This window comes from Chenopodium album, chromosome 8 (assembly GCF_948465745.1).
Source record: "Chenopodium album chromosome 8, dcCheAlbu1.1, whole genome shotgun sequence".
NCBI classification, from domain to species: domain Eukaryota; kingdom Viridiplantae; phylum Streptophyta; class Magnoliopsida; order Caryophyllales; family Amaranthaceae; genus Chenopodium; species Chenopodium album.
The window spans coordinates 60,974,785-60,990,606 of record NC_137841.1 but is presented as its reverse complement, the minus strand read 5'-3'; positions in this window follow the sequence as shown (position 1 = coordinate 60,990,606).

Genomic DNA, 15,822 nt, shown 5'->3' with positions numbered 1-15,822 from the left:
GTTAGCAAGATCCAATTATATAAAGGGTGCGTTTGGTTCAAATAATGATATGAGTTTGGAATAAGGAATGAAACCAGGGTGGTATGAGTTTGGAACTTGATACTTGATTCCATTTGTTTGGTTTTGAGTTGGGAATGATATGTTTTTCTATTAATTTGAAGCTAAAGGTATGGTTATGGCTCATATATATACCCACCTCCCCCCTTGGGTTTCAAAACCCCACACCTTGGAGGTTTGAGGTATGGGTTTCAAAATTGAATTTTAGAAAAACAAACAATAGGTATGGGTTTCACTCATTCTAAACTCATACCTCAGATAAATTATGCTTGAAGATTTTGGGATCTTTTATAATATCAAAGAGAGTGAAATTGTAAAATCAAAGACCTTTCATGCAATTTAGAAAGCTGCCTATAATTTTATACATAGGGCTTGTTTACATTTATTAAACTGAGTTGAATTGAAATGAAATGAAATGAACTGAACTGATTGGAGCTTAACTGAACTGAACTAATTGGAGCTAAACTTAACTGAACTAAAATGAACTGAGTTACGTTGAAATGAATATTTTATGAGAGAGGGAAATTAGGAGCTGAACTGATTGATGTTGAACTGAACTGATTGGAGCTGAATTGAACTGAACTGAACTGAAATTAAGTAAATGTGAACATGCCCATAATTGTATAGATGAATTTGGGTTATCATATCATTCAAAGAGTGAATAAGGGCCTGTTCTGATTAACTGAACTGAGCTGAGCTGAACTGAACTGAACAGAACTGAATGTTTTATGAGAGAAGGAAATTAAGAACTAAACTGGAAATAAGTTAAAGAGAATAGGCCCTAAGTAAATACACTAAAGTGTCATTTAATACATTAATATATTAGTATTAACACGATCAGGGGTAGTTCTGAGCATGTGCAGGGTGGTCGGTCTCACAGGACCCCTAAGTGAAACTACTATAAAAGGGTCCCCCCGATTTTTTAAATTTAATTACATTTTTCCTCAAAAAAATGATTTTAGGGCCCAATTAAACAAAATTACACTAGACCACTTTCAGTGTTATCATTTGTAGCCCCGTCTCTGGACAGGATTTATAGTAACATATTGGTACACTTTTTCCATTTTGATAATGTATAGTAAATTGTCTTTTATGTTAACTGATGTGTCTATTTTATATAGTATTTTACCCCCGTCCCTTGGTCATAATTAGTAGTGTTTTTGGCTCTTTAGAGCCACTTTTATTACTAATTGGTGTTTTCTAGTGTTTTCGTAGATTTGGTTGACTTTTGCATGGATTTATGCTTTTGGAGTATTTCCCGAGATATTTTGGAGCAATCAAGAGCATTGAAGAAGCACGACCAGATTCAATAGCCCAGGGCCGGTTAGAGTCATCGAACCGGTGATTAAGGGCTCGGTATAGGTGATACCGGGGCATTTGGACCGAGTATTCAAGACCCAAAGAGGAAACCCAGATTGGCCCGAAGAATTGGAGCCCAATCGAAGTCCAAATAGTGGCCCAAATGAGCCGCCCGGCCAAAAAGGCTGGCGCCCGGAGGCGCGCCCGGCCGGGCGGGAGAGACTTTGGCTGGCGCCCGGTGACGCGCCCGGTCGGGCGCGAGATTAGTATTAGGGAGCAAAAAGGCGCGCCCGATCGGGTGGTGCCTCGCCCGATCGGGCGCGTGTATTTCTTAGTAGACGATTAGCGTAGTTTTAATTTGTTTTAGTTTAGGATTTTGTACGGAGTATAAATAATCCTCCGTAATACGATTTTAGGATCTCTTCTTTTCCCTCTTTACTCTTTCTTTACTCTCTTAATTATTCTCTTAGATTTCTTTTCTCTTAAACCTTTGTTCTTAATTCTTCCATTAATTCCAGATTACTTTTTGGTAACAATTTCTTCCCCTTTAACTTCAGTTATTTTATTTGCTTCCTGGATTATGCTTTTATTTATTTATTTGTTTAGTTTAGTCATGATGATGTGTGAGTAGTTTAATTTCTAGGGTTTATGGGGATCTAATAAATAATATGAAGGGGTAATTTGTTGTTGTTAATTATCAATGCTAGATTAATTTCCTATCGATTGATTTAATGCTCTGTGACTAGATTAGGCCTATCTTTTATGCATGAGTTTGACAATATTGATTCAAAATTCGAGAGATGAGAATTGATGTTTAGGTCTAGTTTCAATAGGCAGGTTAATTTATAAATGGTTAAGTCGAGATTCGAGAGATGAGATTTAATACCGGTAAATTAATTGTGTGATTGTAATACGTAGCGAAAGCCCTTTACAATCTGGTTAATTGATGCATTGATGATTGACTATTATTGATTATTAGTATTGCATGATAGTTTCTTATTGGTTTGTTTTAATGTTTTACAATTGCGGCTTGTAAAAGTGTAGCAATATTAAATTGATGAATCGAGCAGATGTTAATTTGATATTAAAGGCTATTTTCAATAAGAACTTAGATTTAGTAAATTGCGAGAGCCTGTTAGATCTATGTTGATTAATAAATTGCGAGAGTCTGTTAATCGTGTTATTTATGCAATGTCAATGATTGATTACTATGTTTTACCCTGGAGTATTATTTATTGGTGAACCCATGCCCTAGATCCTTTTATATATTGTTTTCTCCCTATTCTTATTCTTTGTAGCTTAGCTTCATACTCAAATATAAATATTGGTTACTTAGATAATTTAGATTATAATAATTAATTAGGAGTAAAAAGACTTGTTTCCCTATAGAGATCGACCCTACTTCCCTATCTACTTTAGTTAGAGGATTTAGGTATTTACTTTTGATTAGGGGATACGACTTTAACCTGTCAAAATTTGGCGTGTCTATTTTATATAGTATTTTACCCCCGTCCCTTGGTCATAATTAGTAGTGTTTTTGTCTCTTTATAGCCACTTTTATTACTAATTGGTGTTTTCTAGTGTTTTCGTAGATTTGGTTGACTTTTGCAGGGATTTATACTTTTTGAGTATTTTTCCGAGATATTTTGGAGCAATCACGAACATTGGAGAAGCACGACCAGATTTTATCGCCCAGGGCCGGTTAGAGCCATCAAACCGGTGATTAAGGGCTTGGTATGTGTGATACCGGGGCATTTGGACAGAGTATTCAAGACCCAAAGAGGAAACCCAGATTGGCCCGAAGAATTGGAGCCCAATCGTAGTCCAAATAGTGGCCCAAGAGAGCCGCCCGGTCAAAAAGGCTGGCGCCCGGCCGGGCGGGAGAAGCTTAGGCTGGCGTCCGGTGACGCGCCCGACCGGGCGCGAGATTAGCAGTAATGAGCAAAAAAGGTGCGCCCGATCGGGCGGTGCCTCGCCCGATCGGGCGCGTGTTATTGTTAGGAGACGCTTAACGTCGTTTTAATTTGTTTTAGTTTAGGATTTTTGTACGGAGTATAAATACTCCTCCGTAATACGATTTTAGGATCTCTTCATCTCTTCTTCTTCTCCTCTTTACTTTTTCTTTACTCTCTTAATTATTCTCTTAGAATTCTCTCTCTAAACCTTTGTTCTTAATCTACTCTTAATTCCAGATTACTTTTTAGTAACGATTTCTCTTCCCTTAATCTTAGTTGTTTATTTTATTCCTTTCATCATGATTTATTTTATTGCTTTGATTTGTTTAGTTTCTATTATGTGTGAGTAGTTTTATTTCTAGGGTTTATGGGGATCTAATAAATAATATGAAGGGGTAATTTATTGTTGTTAATTATCAATGCTAGATTAATTTCCTATTGATTGATTTAATGCTCTGTGAATAGATTAGGCCTATCTTTTATGCATGAGTTTGACAATATTGATTCAAAATTCGAGAGATGAGAACTGATGTTTAGGTCTAGTTTCAATAGGCAGGTTAATTTATAAATGGTTAAGTCGAGATTCGAGAGATGAGATTTAATAACGATAAATTAATTGTGTGATTGTAATACGTAGCGAAAGCCCTTTACAATCTGGTTAATTGATGCATTGATGATTGACTATTATTGATTGTTGGTATTGCATGATAATTTCTTATTGAACTGTTTTAACGTTTTACAATTGCGGCTTGTAAAAGTATAGCAATATTAAATTGATGAATCGAGCAGATGTTAATTTGATATTAAAGGCTATTTTCAATAAGAACTTAGATCTAGTAAATTGCGAGAGCCTGTTAGATCTATGTTGAATAATAAATTGCGAGAGCCTGTTAATCGTGTTATTTATGCAATGTCAATGATTGATTACTATGTTTTACCCTGGAGTATTATTTATTGGTGAACCTATGCCCTAGATCCTTTTATATATGTTTTCTCCCTATTCCTATTCTTTGTAGTTTAGTTTCATACTCAAACATAAATATTGGTTACTTAGATAATTTAGATTATAATAATTAATTAGGAGTAAAAAGACTTGTTTCCCTGTGGAGATCGACCATACTTCCCTATCTACTTTAGTTAGAGGATTTAGGTATTTACTTTTGATTAGGGGATACGACTTTACCCTGTCAAAATTTGGCGCCGTTGCCGGTGAAACGGTTTTATTTTTATTTCTAGTTATTATTAGAGTCTAGATTATTTTTAATTTATTATTATTTTTTTTTTAATTTTTTTTACGAGTTGAAAATATCCATGCTTATGTCACTACAAGAATTATATAATTTTCATGCAGCACCTAACTACTGTAGTTGTCAACGTCTTTGTCATGAAAATCCTGAATGCCCTTATAGTGAGTTTTTTGTGCGTGCTCCGGATGATTTTAGAGTCTTTCCGTATACATATGATCATATTCGGAAACGATTAGTTGCTAATGAAAGTTATTGGAAGGCTCTTGATGAAAAAGTCTATGGACACTATAATAATATGAATGTTATCGAGGATGAAGAACCATCGGTTATAGAATTTGTGGTTGAAAAATCATTGGTTGACAAATCAGTGATTGAAAAATCATTAGTTGTAGAAACGGTGGTTGATAATTCCTTTGTTGATGATGAGGTTATTTGTGAGGGTAAAATTTTAAAGTCATTATTGGATGATAAAGACAATGACTACCTCCATGTTCGTTATATTAATTCTAAATTTTTAGCGGAGGAAGTAGAAGGTTGTGGTGTATTTTCATCTCCCTCTTTTGATTTTTCTTTCTAGCTTGAGTTCTCTTTATGTGCTCCTAACTTTTTCTTTGTAGGGATAAATAATGTGCTTGCTATTAAGCCCTATATAGTGCTTAATGAAATGTTTGCAGGAGCGTTTGATAAGTTACTCAAGGCATTGAATTCTTCCGATTGAGAGAAGGAGTATGATCGAGCGGGACCTTGATAAACTAGCGCTTCGCGGGAGGCAACCCGTATTTTGTTGCTTTTTATTTATTTATTTGTTTGTGTGTTTTCTTTTTGTTTTGTTTTAGAGAGGTAGAGGAGAGTATATCTTATATTTGTGGGAGTGTGATTTTGTGCACAGATACTAGAAAAGTTGAGAAAAGATCGAAGGGCTAAAGGAATCCCGGGGCAAATAGTAGCAGCAAGCTGCCCCGTCAAATCAGTAGCACGGGCCCGATCGGGCAGAGCTCGCCCGATCGGGCGCGCTTATGCGTCAGCAAACTACGTCAACTTCGACAGGCCATAACTTTTGCGTTTCTTATCCGATTTTTGTGTGTGACCTGTCGTTGGAAATCTCTTCAAGTCTAGTTTTCAATGAAATTAGAATCACTGTATTATCATTTGTACATCAAAAGTTATGATCCGAATAGTGCACCTGACTCAAATTTGAACTTTTTCCCACTAACACTTTGTTTCTTTCTTGCCCAATTTTGTTCCAAAGAGATGCATTGCAATCCTCGAGGCTTTGGTGACATTGATGTGGTGATGATGAAGAGTAGTCACCTTGACTACTAGCTTACCTTTAAGACAATGAGGACATTGTCTGATTTAGCTTGGGGGGAGGTTCTCGTGTTCGTATGGTACATCTTTCACTCTCTCTCTTCTCTTTTTATTTTTATTTTTTTAGTATAGATTTTATTACTTTATTAGGTTAGTTTTGTTCCAATGAATTATAAATTATGCTTCCCTGTGCCCCTTACTTGAGAAAATTGTTTTGATTCTTGGTATTTGATGATAGACATTGTGGATTAGTGGATCATGATTTGATGTTTGATTGCCCTGAAACCTTTACATGCGTCAATTTTGTCCAACTATTTGTGAATATAGTGCTTGACTAGTTGTTTTGGTTAGGAAATGTGTGATAGTTCCATAATTCCTGGTATGTCAATGAATTTGAGTATTGGTTTGCAACTATAAGTAATATTTATATAGTTCATTATTATGCACATTGTGGAGGACGAAGACATTTGTTCTTTTAGGTAGCCTTCAGATATTGTAGATACATTTGTTCCCTTCTTGCTTCCCATGTTGTTGCCTTGACTTTTTGTTGTTTATCAGCCATATTACAAGCCTATTTTGCCCCATTGGTTACTAGTCCCAAGCTTGGCTTGGGGGAGCTATTAGTGAGTGAGGTGAGGGAGTTTGTAGTGTACTTATTATTTGCACAATTTGGGTGGGCTTTTGAGAAGTTGTTTTGTTGTTGATCATGTTTATTTTTGATGAGTTTGAGAGTTATATTTTCTTGAAAAAATAAAGCATGATGTTATGAAAAAAATAGAAGTTCAAAGAAAAAAAAAATGTAAAAAAATAAGTGAACTTCAAAAGAAAAGAAAAGTGTTCAATGTTCAAATGTTCTAGTTGGAGGTCGATCAAAAGAAGAAAAAAAATTTGAGCTTCAATGAAAAACTCAAGTTTGGAAATAAAGTTTGATTATTCACTCCACTTCTTCATTATTATATTTTTATGAGTGAAATTGTAAGAGTTGGGATTATTTATTATGATTGGAGTATATTTGGTTGATGTTAGAGTTGGTTATGTAGGAGATGTTGATCATTATTTATTTTGATCATGGGCATTGTTAGGATTTGCTCCCTTAAGCATAGCTTTACTCTCACTTGTTCCCAAATGATTCCTACCCTTTATCCTAGCCTTACATTACAAGCTTTAAAGACCTTCCGACTTTTGTGCATAGAATTGTATGAATGTGAAAGTGTTGTTTATCAATGCAAGTTATGATTTGACATATTTCGAGTCGACTAGTAGGCTGAGCGTTCATTGTTTTATACACACGAGAGTGTGAGTTGGGAGGGCATTGTTCACATAAAGGGGTTGGATGGAGAGCGATCGAGTACATCTTTTACTCGCCACAAAAATGAGAGTCGAGTGTGTGAGCACTAGTCTTGAATTTTATATGCTCTTGTGGTTTGCTCTATTTGGCAATTGTTAGGGAAGCAAGGTAATTGGATGGATTTGATTGGTTGACTTTGAAGCATGTTTATTTGATTTACCCTGGATCGTTTGTGCTTGATTTTTACTTTTTGGGGTGAAGCATATTTATTGATTCATTGATGAGATCTTTGCTTAGGGACAAGCAAAGGTTTGGCTTGGGGGAGTTTGATGTGTCTATTTTATATAGTATTTTACCCCCGTCCCTTGGTCATAATTAGTAGTGTTTTTGGCTCTTTAGAGCCACTTTTATTACTAATTGGTGTTTTCTAGTGTTTTCGTAGATTTGGTTGACTTTTGCAGGGATTTATACTTTTTGAGTATTTTTCCGAGATATTTTGGAGCAATCACGAACATTGGAGAAGCACGACCAGATTTTATAGCCCAGGGCCGGTTAGAGCCATCAAACCGGTGATTAAGGGCTTGGTATGTGTGATACCGGGGCATTTGGACCGAGTATTCAAGACCCAAAGAGGAAACCCAGATTGGCCCGAAGAATTGGAGCCCAATCGTAGTCCAAATAGTGGCCCAAGAGAGCCGCCCGGCCAAAAAGGCTGGCGCTCGGCCGGGCGGGAGAAGCTTAGGCTGGCGCCCGGCCGGGCGCGAGATTAGTAGTAATGAGCAAAAAAGGTGCGCCCGATCGGGCGGTGCCTCGCCGATCGGGCGCGTGTTATTGTTAGGAGACGCTTAACGTCGTTTTAGTTTAGGATTTTTGTACGGAGTATAAATACTCCTCCGTAATACGATTTTAGGATCTCTTCATCTCTTCTTCTTCTCCTCTTTACTCTTTCTTTACTCTCTTAATTATTCTCTTAGAATTCTCTCTCTAAACCTTTGTTCTTAAACTACTCTTAATTCCAGATTACTTTTTGGTAACGATTTCTCTTCCCTTAATCTTAGTTGTTTATTTTATTCCTTTCATCATGATTTATTTTATTGCTTTGATTTGTTTAGTTTCTATTATGTGTGAGTAGTTTTATTTCTAGGGTTTATGGGGATCTAATAAATAATATGAAGGGGTAATTTATTGTTGTTAATTATCAATGCTAGATTAATTTCCTATTGATTGATTTAATGCTCTGTGACTAGATTAGGCCTATCTTTTATGCATGAGTTTGACAATATTGATTCAAGATGCGAGAGATGAGAATTGATGTTTAGGTCTAGTTTCAATAGGCAGGTTAATTTATAAATGGTTAAGTCGAGATTCAAGAGATGAGATTTAATACCGATAAATTAATTGTGTGATTGTAATACGTAGCGAAAGCCCTTTACAATCTGGTTAATTGATGCATTGATGATTGACTATTATTGATTGTTGGTATTGCATGATAATTTCTTATTGAATTGTTTTAACGTTTTACAATTGCGGCTTGTAAAAGTATAGCAATATTAAATTGATGAATCGAGCAGATGTTAATTTGATATTAAAGGCTATTTTCAATAAGAACTTAGATCTAGTAAATTGCGAGAGCCTGTTAGATCTATGTTGATTAATAAATTGCGAGAGCCTGTTAATCGTGTTATTTATGCAATGTCAATGATTGATTACTATGTTTTACCCTGGAGTATTATTTATTGGTGAACCTATGCCCTAGATCCTTTTATATATTGTTTCTCCCTATTCCTATTCTTTGTAGTTTAGTTTCATACACAAACATAAATATTGGTTACTTAGATAATTTAGATTATAATAATTAATTAGGAGTAAAAAGACTTGTTTCCCTGTGGAGATCGACCCTACTTCCCTATCTACTTTAGTTAGGGGATTTAGGTATTTACTTTTGATTAGGGGATACGACTTTACCCTGTCATTAACATGACTACATGAGTCAAACTTCTACGTTCTTATTGTTTATAGATGTAGAGAGAGTCATAAAAAACAATAACATACCCATATAGAATTTTCCAAATTGGATATTTACATATTTGGCTATTTAAAAAAAAAAAAAAAAAAAAAAAAAAAAAAGTGGCTTACAAGTAAGAGCATGACCACTCTAAAATCTTCCTAGTAGATACATAAAATAACTTCTCAATGGATAAACAACATATTAGGTAATCTAAATTTCAAACAATATCCATTCGATTAGGCATGTTTAATTTGGACTTTGATTTACTTCAAAAGTCTTTTTTAGCATCATTTTTCCTCTCTCTCTCTTTTGCCTTTGAATAGAAAGCCAAAGACACATTCCTTTTTTTTTTTTTTTTTTTTTTTCATTTTATCATTTTACTACGTGTATTATTATTTGGATAATATGAACTGACTTATTCATATAAATTGATTAATAACTAGTAAGTATGTATATGCTGTATGCACGTAGGCTTAGGAGAATTGCTTCATGTAATTTCTACACGTAGAGTAAGAAAAATTCTTCATAATAATGGTATCATTATTTTCCATTTTTTCTACATACATTATTAGGATTATCTGGAAATATTATGTATTATTTAATTGTTAAAAGTACCAAAAAGTCTTCTTCCAGCTGAAAATTTCATTTGGATAAGAGCTTTCATACGTGGACTTTATTAGGATATGTTAATTTATTCATAATAATATGTATGGTGCTGTTCAACTAAGCAACGTACGATATGCAAGTAATACTATTAGCTTTTTTGACAGATATATAAGGTTAAATTTGAAAATTTCATCATAAATTTTCTTGATTTAGTATTTTCTCCAAATAATTATTGTATTGTTTATTTTTATTTTTTATTTTTTTTAGTATTGATGAATCGATTATAATGTACTATATATGCTATATCCAATTACGACCATTCAAAAATAATTAATTTTAATTTAACGTTAAGAAAATTCTTTGCAGCTTGAATTCTGATCAAAGTTGGATATTCAAGTCTTATGGAACTAGTAGGAACAAGTAGCTAAGAGCTTGCTCGATATCGTAGATTATTTCCTTTACTTATTTTCCGCAGCATTTTTTCGCAATCTCTTCTCATTATTATTCTGTATTTAGAAAAAAATAATGTAAAAAGGTTCTAACATGATTTCCTGTAATTATGTATGTATATAATTTTTTTTTTTCTTATATCAAAGGTAACTAACTAAATATACAGTTAGATGATATGCTTTTATTCCAAAAAAGAAAAAGAAAAAAAAAAAGGAGTATTTCATACGTAGTATATATTAATGTATCATAACCATTAGCCTATAGCTGCTACTTAATACTGTAGCAAACATATAGGATGGAAAAATGTACTCCGTACCACTACATGCATAATATGATTATAGGTGACATGTGATAAATATAATGATACATTATAATGATTGTAGAGTTTGTTTTTTCCAAAAGCTTGCCAAATTTACATTTTTGCCCTCTTACATGCTTTGTAAAGGCGCTGAGATGCACTCTATCATTTGACTATATGTCTCTATTCAATTTACTTATCATCCATCAATCAAACATGATTTTAGATGTGTTTGATTATATACGTGTATTAATTATATTGTTATTAATTACTAAGTAGATTAAAAAAAAAAAAATGATACTCGCTCGTAGATCTTATTTGGAGTTTGGATCAATGTAGTTGTCAGAGCGAGACTTTGAACATATACACTATACAGATTTGAAACTTTTCATCATCTAAAATCAATCAGTAATAAGGACCTATTCACATTTATTTAATTTTAATTTAATTCAGCTTTAATCAGTTTAGCTCCTAATTTCCCTCTCTCATAGAATATTCATTTTAACTTAGTTCAGTTCAGTTCAGCTCCAATCAGTTCAGTTCAGTTCAGTAAATGTGAACAAACCCTAAATGTATGTAGCTTCCTACATATTAATATATACTACGTATGTAGCAAATCCTATATATTTACATAGTCTATATATTGGACAATCTTATGACGTATTGTATGCTTTCAAGAATAAATTTTAGGTTTTTTTTTTACACTTTTACAGTTTTACTACTAAGAAAAAACACGAAGTTTCTTATCCAAAAAAAAAAAACCCGAAGTTATTTTTAACCACCAAACTTTTAAAAGATTTATTTTATCACCAACTAAAAATCCAAAAATTGCTTTTAACCGCATGCCGTAAAAAATACCGTTAAATCTAACGGTTTTTTTTTAAAAAAAAATTATTCGATTTCATGCTAAAAAAAATCTTTAGAGGTTTTGGGGGTCATAGATTCAATTTGAGATCAGAATTGACTAAAAATTATCGAAAATGCCTCGATTTGTATGTGTCATGCAAATTGAGGTATTTTTAGTAAAAAAAAATGAGGTATTTACAATAATTTTTTGTCAATTCAAACCTCAAATCAATTCCAAAGGTCCAAATTGAACCCAAAAATAAGAACATGTTTTTGGCATAGAAATCAAAGATTTTTTTTTTTTAATTTCCGTAGATTTAATGGTTATTTTGACAGCATGTTGTGAAAAGCAATTTATAGAATTTTAATTGGTGGTAAAATAAAAATTTTAAAAAATTGGGAAGTAAAAATAATTTCGTGTTTTTTAAGTTCTCGATGGTAAAAGTCAAAATAACCTAAATTTTATTTATAATATAAACCATACTTGTATATATTACTCATCTTGATTTTGGGGTCATTTAGGTCCTTTAGAAGTTTAGATCTTATTTTAAGGTAGCCAGTTTTAGTATGAAATCTTAATTAGCTTAAACTTGCATGTATGTGTACGTGGTCTAGGAATAGCATGCAAGTGGTACAAAAGTCAAGGTCGTATACTCGTATGTGTTGTGATGTGCTATGTAGTACCATTGAAAATCATGTGCTTTTATTTGTGAATGTTATGATGAACAACGTGACTTGAATAAAAACATTAGCACAATTTATGGAAAGCTTAGCTTGAAATCTTGAATGACACATGTGAGGGAGAATTTTTGTGACATCTTAGAAGTATATGCTAAAATAATTCTCACAATTTGAAAAACGGTTAGAGAACTACTCCCTGGTTCGTAATCATCGCAATATGTTCCTTTTTCATCCATTTCTTAATATTTGCATCACTTTTTTTATTTGTTAAGGACCCATTATTATTATGCAATACTAATTATCATTCTTACCAACCTCACTTACACTACGTTTAGTGATTCGACCAAATTAAACCACGACTATTTAATTAAAAAAAATTATGAGTATTTGACAATGTAGTGACTAGCGTAGTGTTTAGTAGTGGAGTTAGATTTTATAAAAGCAAGAAATATTTGATGATTATATGGTAGTCATCATGACTACCATTATACTAATTTTTTATTGACTGATTTTATTCATTTTTAATGTCAAAATTAATTATAAATCATCTATCTAATTTTTAAAACTCATTTATTAATTTTGAAATAATTTTATAAATTTTTTAATTAATTTACAAAATTCTGTGTTTATTATTACTAAAATTAAAAAATAATTCATAAATTAACTATAAAATTTAAAAAAAATAAAAAATAAATTTTAAACTAAGAAAAAAGATTTATTAGTAATTTTGACATAAAAAATAAATAAAAAATTAGCCAATAAATAATTAGTATAATGGAGTCATTTTAAGGATGACTACCATTGAATTTTAAGAAATGTTAGCTTTTTCAAAGATTAAGGTAGCTGTTTCCAAAAAAAAAAAGGGAAATTCTCTCTGGTAACCTCCAACTTTTATTTTTTCTCAGTGGTAAAGTCTGAAACTTTTGATTATTAATGATAATCACCAATTAATATTATTAAGCAAATGGTAATTTAACTTAAGCAATTTATTAATTCCTTAACCATGGTTTAGATATTAGATGCAAAAAGATACAATTACCCCCTAACCAATTCTTTCTTCATCTTATTTTTTGAAAACCTTTCTTCTTCCTTAATCTTTCCTCCTCCCCGCTACACCTCCGGCCACCAGTCGCCGCATCCCCCGCCCCAGCGGACCTCCTCCCCCCACTCATCTAGCCACCAGCCACCTCCTCCCTCTATCGATCGGCGTCGAGCCTGCCCCACCTCCGGACGGCCAACACATCAAACCCCAGCAAATTCAATGGCAAAACCAAGCCAAAACCCCCTATTCTAGGGCAAATCTAAGCATAAACACCTCATTTTTTAGCAAATGTAAGCCAAAACCCCCCATATTCGAGCAAATCTAATCCATAACCCCTCTTTTTGAGCAAAATCGACCCAAAACCCCCTAAAATACCCTCAATTATGCAAATAACGATTCGAATAGCTGATAATTTCACCCCAAAACCATTGAAATTTCAACCAAAAATCGGGGGAAAGTGAGGGAATCGATGAAGGATATGGAATCGGGGAAAGAAAGGGAATCGGGGAAGGATTTCAGAGGGAATCGAGCAAGGAAAGTGGCTAATTCTGGCGTCCCTGAGAAGCGGTTTTGGTGGTGATGAGAGGAGAAAGAGGGTGGGTCGAGAACAGGGGGAGGGGTGCTCGTTTTGGGATTCAGGTGTCGGTGGTGGAGTCTCCGGTGGGGGAAGGTGTCGAGACACCGTCAGCCGAGCCAAGCTGAGTGTCGGCAAAGGAGTGGAGCTGGCGGTTGGCTGGTGGATGGAAGGGGTTTGGAATTTTTTTTGTTTTTTTTTAAATAATTTGAAGGGTATTAATGTAAATCTATTGTAACTTAACCCAAGATTAACCATAGTTAATTGCTTAATGATGTTTTATCATCATTAATGTTATCATTTGTTTAGTATTATTAATTGGTGATTACCATTAATAATCAAAAGTTTTACAATTTACCACTGAGAAAAAATAAAAGTTAGTGGTTACCAGTGAGAATTTCCCAAAAAAAAAAAAAAAAAAAATAAGGTAGCTGTTAAAATTTTAATTTATATTTTAGGAAAAGAAATATATTTTTTATAGATAGTCAACCACTACTTTACCGAACACTTATACTTTAATTATGTATTGTTATATCTAAAAGTTAGTTGTACAACAAACAACTATCTTCACTACTATATTTTACCGAACACGCCCTTAATAAGATAAATGACTTTTGTTTTCAAAAAAATAAAAAATAAAAAATACGGAGTAATTAAAATTTTCCACAAACACGTACAAAATACTAGTAAAAAGATGGGAGCAACCAAAGTAACCTAACAATATTCAACACTCACCAACCAATGTTTATCCATTTGAAGTTTCTTGTTTAGTCTTTACAAAAAGACTTGCGTGGACCTGGTTCACAATAATATTATCGTGGACCCGAGGTCTATACACACGCAACTGACATTATATTGAACATAGTGACCATTATTTTTAACATAGTAACCTTATTTTTAACATAGTAACCTTTATTAAAACTACTACAACGTTTAATAATATTGTGAACTTGAAATACGACGCTATTATCCTAATTTTAACATAGTGGCCTTTATTATTCATATTGATCAGTATATAAAACATTTCATTACAAAAATAACCACTTAAGCCTATATATTACCAAAATGATTTTTATTTCAACATAGTGACCTTTTTTTTTTTTTAATTATAGTGACCCTTTTATTAATAAAACAACCATACTTTCTCTAATGTTAGTGGTCCACAATAAATTAGTGTGAACCAGGTCCATTTAAGAATTTGTATAGTCTTTATACCTAGTTTATCGGACTCATGTTTTTGTGCTAATTTTTTGACAATTTCGTACAACCACCAAGTTTACTCTAAGCTAACCTAATCTAGTAGTCTATAATAATAATTAAAGTCAAACTCAAAGCCTAATTGTTATTGAAAATCTAGTAAAATGGGTAGCACTTATCACATGATAATGTCATCTTATCAAATACGCATTGATTATAAAAAAATATCAAGCGTAAAGTGGAACTTTCAAAGATATGCTACGCATTTAATTCCTTTAATTAGCAATTAACTGGACTCCACGAAGTAGCTTTTGTACGCGACATTATCAGCTTATTAGTAAGCACTTAGCTGACAATAATATCAATTTGCTTCTTTATCATCTTCCTTGAACCTTCTTACATACTTGTATCATTTTCATTAGTGTGACTCATTTCCATTTGTAAATACTCGTAACTTTTATAACTATGTTTTAAATTTTAATGCTTAGAATTTTATGTAATGTAACGGATACAAGAAAGATTAATATTAGAGCCGGTTTGGTTTATTTATGTTAATATGTTAATATTGTATTTATGTTATGTCTATCTTATTGGGAGTTTTAGGTTTATTAGGTTTCCTAATGTATTAGGTATATATATGTATTTATTTTCAATACAAAGGTTGAAGCCGTTTTCTCCAATATTTCTTGAGTTTAACATGGTATCACAGCCTCTCTAATTTCTAGAGATTTTTTCGATCCTTGGTTCGTTTTTTTTTCCGCATATTGATTAGTTTGTGAGATTAGGCTTCAATTTTTTTTTACATTCCACAAAATTATTTTCTTTTGGTTGAATTAGGGTTTTTTTGTTTTCCCTAATTTTCTGGTTTAGTTTTCGAATTTAGGCTTCCAGAACCTAAATTCGTTTGTTGTGTTTCTGATTTGGTGCGCAAGTTCCTGCTTGTGTGCTTCGTTTTGGTGGTGCTCG